We start from the raw sequence: 5,250 nt of genomic DNA on the forward strand, positions 1-5,250 counted from the left end.
CACAGACTCGCCAAAAGATGGGACACCCTCTGATCTGCAGGAACTTTTCTGTTCCCACCGCACCTCCACCCACTCTTTGACATTCCCACGGTATTTCCTTTAGAAATGCACCTGTTGGACTTTTTCAGATATATGACTTTTGGCCAGTGGGCCTGGGCAGGAAAGATAAGTGCTAAAGCCTTACCAGTGATTTACCTGTGTGCCAACCTCCACACCCTTACACACTCACACACACACTTCAAACTCCTCCAAGCAGAGATGCCTTGTGCTTGACGCACAGTGACACTTCAAGAAAGGTGTCTTGTATAGAATACCTGCTAAAAGACAGGCATTGTGCCAAGTATTTATGTATATATTTTTAATTGATTTCAGAGAAGAAGGGAGATAGAAACATCAATGATGAGAGATAATCATTGATCTGCTGCCTCCTGCACGCCCTCTACTGCGGATCGAGCTGCTACTTTCTGCACGCCCCACACTGGGAATCCAGCCCACAACCCAGGCACGTGCTGTGACCAGGAATCAACGGTGACCTCCTGGTTCATAGGTCGACACTCAACCACTGAGCCACACCAGCTGGGTGCTAAGTATTTTTTACATCTAAGCCTATGCTATTATCTCCCATTTTACAAATAAAGACACTTTAGTTCCAATAATTAAATCTGTCTAAGGTGAGACTACTGAGAAATGGCCTATCTAGGGGGTTCTGGTTACAAAGTCCTTAAGGTCTACTCTCAGTTGCATCCAATTGAACCTCCTGCCCCCACCTCTAAGTATCACTGTACAGGACAGGGGCAAGGATAGATTAGAATAATGAGAGAAGAAATCTGCAGAAGTTTTGAGTGGAAAGGAGACTCTAATGCTGCTTCTCTCCTCTTTTCTATTCTCTTGCTGACTGAAGTTGCAAGTGATCGCTTAGGACTAGTTCTAGACTTGGAGAAGAGAGAATGGAGCCTTGTTATTTCTGTGGGCCCCAGCCCTTCTGACCAGAGTAAGTAGTAGGTCAACGAGGAGAAGTATTATGCAGAAATTTAGTCACACTATCTCTGACATTGTATCACTTGGAAATCTAAATGTAGGGACACTACCTCAATAGGATGGATATAACCCAGGATTGGGACTGGAGAGGGAAGGGAAGATGACTGCTTACAACCCAAGGCTCTCTCCTCAAAACATTTAGCTTTCTTAGAAACCATCAGCTTGGATTGGATCTAATCAGAGCCAACCCAGCTCTTTGAGCTGAAAGAATCATGACATAATTCTTTTCCTTCATCTTTCTTTGTTACCAGGGTTTAAGAATTTGGTCATTATAAAGAGGTGGATGTGGGACTTGGATGAGCTAGTTAAATCAATGCTCTTCACATTTTTTAGCAGTAGTAGCTTTTTTTTTTTCAACAAAATTTTTAATGGAGCCAAAATATTTAAAACAAATGATATAAGTATTAACTTAAATGTTTATAAGATCTTATAAAAACAAATCGGTGAGTATAGGCCACCTTAATTAAATTAGGTAGAGCATAAGTATGGTCTTCAGCTATACACATATCCATGAAATATGAATTGGACATTTGCACAACTCTCAGAATCACCTCCTAGAATACAGAAAACACTGAGTCACGTTAACCCAGGACCTGGACCTTTGGTCAAAAGAATGAGAAAGGGCCTAGTCTCAAGAAAAAGAAAAAAACCTGTTCGAAGTATATCTGCCCTTTCCTTGTTACCTGGTAGGCAGTTTGCTATGTCAGTTACTCAAACGTTTATAAAGCAGTTTGTGAAATAACCAAGACCCTTTGTTGTATTACCAATGCTCTTGTCAACCAATGACCTCCTCAAATAAGGCCTCCCTTTCCTATTCAGTGGTAAGCAGTTCACAATGTAACCAGCTTACATAATGGGAAAGTATTTATTTTGATAGACACTTGACCTTGACCAATGTTTATTTTTTTAATATATTTTATTGATTTTTTTACAGAGAGGAAGTAAGAGGGATAGAGAGTTAGAAACATCGATGTTAGAGAAACATCAAGCATCTGCCTCCTGCACACCCCCTACTGGGGATGTGCCTGCAACCAAGGTACATGCCCTTGACCAGAATCGAACCTGGGGCCCTTCAGTCCGCAGGCCGACGCTCTCTCTATCCACTGAGCCAAACCAGTTAGGGCCAATGTTTATTTATTGATAAAACATTTGAAAGTGTGCTGAGCCAGACACCTTGGGTACACAAAAATGGGTAAGATATGGTCTAGCAGTGGTTCTCAACCTTCCTAATGCTGCGACCCTTTAATACAGTTCCTCATGTTGTGGTGACCCCTAACCATAGAAGTATTTTCATTGCTACTTCATAACTGTAATTTTGCTACTGTTATGAATCGTAATGTAAATATCCAGTATGCAGGATGTATTTTCATTGTTCGCGACCCACAGGTTGAGAACCGCTGCGAGAAACTCATAGTGCAATAAACAGTCAAAAGAACAGATTGAGAATATGGACAGTAAAGTGAGTGATTACAGTCATTTAGTGCTAAATTCAGAAGAATGCCAAGCCTGATATCTATAAATATATACCTTTTTCACCTATAAGAGTTTTATCCCATAAATTAAAGAATTGTACCCAGAGACTATCAGATTGAAAATCCCCACAAGCATTTAAAAATGGCTAGTAGATTTAAACACCAATGACAAATCTTTTGGACCAAAGTAACTGCTAAGAACATTGTATTGAGAAGGATTCTAAGGTCATGTTTTAACTTAATAAGGAAAAACTCTACCATGAGGAAAGGAGAAGGAGAAGATAACACTTACGCCACATATTTCCTATCCATGAGTAAAACCTTGGTTTAAATAAGGAAACAGAGGACAGCCATAATCTCTGGATACCTGGGCAAAGGCCCACTTAGACAATGATTTATCTACCTCACCACTGAGAATACACCACCTGCCCCAGGTTAAACAGTCTTAAGAAGTGTAATCTCTTTTGCCAAACTATCTTCTTTATCCCTCTTTGCTCACCATAGATAGGAAGGATAAATGCATATGTAATCTCTGAGAACTAGGATGTACTTTTGATAAGGTAAATTCCAGCATCTCACCAGGTCAGACATAGGTCAGGCTGGGAGAAGCTGCTACTTCCCTACCCATTGTCTATTCTTCCATCTCCCTTAGTACGGGTTCTCCATTTTGTGAGGAACAGCAATATGCCTGCCTTAAAGAGGACAGCTAGCCACATGGCTAAATCAGGCCAATGAGATATGAGTGGAATATTCTAGGAAAGCTCTCTGAAGAGGCTTCCTCTTTTCTGCTTTCTGGAATGTGGACATAATGGCTGGAATTCAAGCATGCATGTTTGAGTACCAGGTGACCTTGAAGATGGAAGCCATGAACTAAGACAATGTCACTGTACTCTCTTTCACCTGAGAGAAATAAACTATTGTATAAGCTAGGACAAGAACAAGTAACATTGTCTCAGGAAGTGCTTGCCAGTGCTTAGATGGCTGATGAATTTCTTTTGGGCTACCACTTCAGCTAAATGCAGTCATCTATAGGAACTCGTTAATACACAAAGTGAGATCTACGGGATATTACCTGTTCTCGCCCTGGCTGATCCCCTGCTCAGTCAGGGCATGTGTGGGAGGCAGCAATCTCTGTGTCTCTCTCACATTGATATTTCTCTCTCCTCCTTCCCTGCCTTCCAATCACTCTGAAAATTAATGGGGAAAAACTATCCTTGGGTGAGGAGTAACAAAAATAAAATGTTATCTGTTCTCTAATAACATAGTACCAGTTAGTATATCTGATTAGCCAGAGTGATCACCTCTCAAGGCACTAAATGAATAGTAGAACATTGGACAGCATCTTCACTCATAAAGGGTGTCCCAAAATTCACGCAAGAAGTAATTTTGATAGAAAACATAGGTTTATAATTAAAAATTGTAAATTTTTTTTGATTCATAAAGTATACAGTATAGGGTTATGTATGGAATAGCATATCGGGTAAATGGCCTCCACAGCTTTGCTGGCACATACACACTCTTTGTTGAAATTTTCCATGACCGTTTTGCATAAATGTGGCTGAATTTCGATGAGGCTCATTTTCATCTTGATGGCTTGGTTAATCAACAAAATTGTCGCATTTGGGGTTCAGAAAATCCACGAGTGATTGTTGAATCGCGACATGATAATCCAGTTTACCCGATATGCTATTCCATACATAACCCTATACTGTATACTTTATGAATCAATAAAAATTTACAATTTTTAATTATAAACCTGTGTTTTCTATCAAAATTACTTCTTGCGTGAATTTTGGGACACCCTTTTAAAACAGGGGCCAGAGAAAAAGAGCAATGAGAGAACAAGACCTGCTCCAAGAGGGGATCCAGCCAGAAGCCACCATGGAAGGCCTAGCATACACAGGGGAAAACAAGGGGCACGTGCAAAGGGAATCAGGTGAAAAACAGTAAAACCAATGTAGGGAAGACTCATTGTACCTGCTTCCAAAATGTATAGTTCACAACTTTGTCTTGGGGCACTTCTGTATATAAAGTGCTAAACAGAAAAGAGGAACAGGATTTAAGTCACCTATCTACAATACTCTAAAGATATGAATGGAGTAGGAAAAAATAGGACTTCTCAGGAAATAAAAGTACTCCCACCTTGCTAATACGTTTTTCCACTTATAAATTGGTATAACTGATTTTAAAATATTTGAAATAAATATTAATATTCATAGAGGCTAAGTTATTTGGGCAAAATCTGTTAAAATTTGCCATTTATAATACTGAAAAATTGAATGCAAATTAAATGCCTATGAAGCAATAAGTAGTTAAGTAAATTCTGCTCATGCAATGGAATTCTGTGAAGTCATAAGAATTGCTGGGGTCCAACCCCAGCAGGTCCAGGGGTCCCCAAAGATGTGGACGGAGTTGGCGAAGAAGGAATGACACGGAGACAGTGTTCAGTTGATCAGCAGCCTTGCCAGGATCTCTAGCCACAATATCCAGCCAAGTTCTGTGTCCGTGTTCTCTTGCTAGGTTCTCCAGCCAGGTTCTCCAGCCAGGTTCGGTTTAGGTTCTCCAGCCAGGTTCAGTCGCCAGGTTCTGTAGCCGGGTTCCTCAGCCAGGTTCTGTCTAGGTTCTCCAACCAAGTTCTGTAGCCAGGTTCTGTACAGGATCTTTTGCCATGTTCTCTCCAGTGAAGTTCTTCTGTCTCTAGGTTCTGTGTAGGTTCTGTCTTCTAAGTTCTGTCTTCTAA

At 40.5% G+C, this 5,250-nt stretch overlaps 1 long non-coding RNA gene across 1 annotated transcript in view; it reads left to right on the plus strand.

Annotated features, from left to right (window-relative positions):
- Window positions 1-5,250, plus strand: part of LOC107184798 — an 18,474-nt gene that overhangs the window by 5,842 nt on the left and 7,382 nt on the right. The window contains exon 2 of the long non-coding RNA XR_001515710.1: window positions 1,769-1,771. This is a non-coding gene — a long non-coding RNA (uncharacterized LOC107184798). The remainder of the gene's footprint in view (window positions 1-1,768; window positions 1,772-5,250) is intronic.

The sequence above is a fragment of the Myotis davidii genome, unplaced genomic scaffold (assembly GCF_000327345.1).
Source record: "Myotis davidii unplaced genomic scaffold, ASM32734v1 scaffold388, whole genome shotgun sequence".
NCBI lineage: Eukaryota > Metazoa > Chordata > Mammalia > Chiroptera > Vespertilionidae > Myotis > Myotis davidii.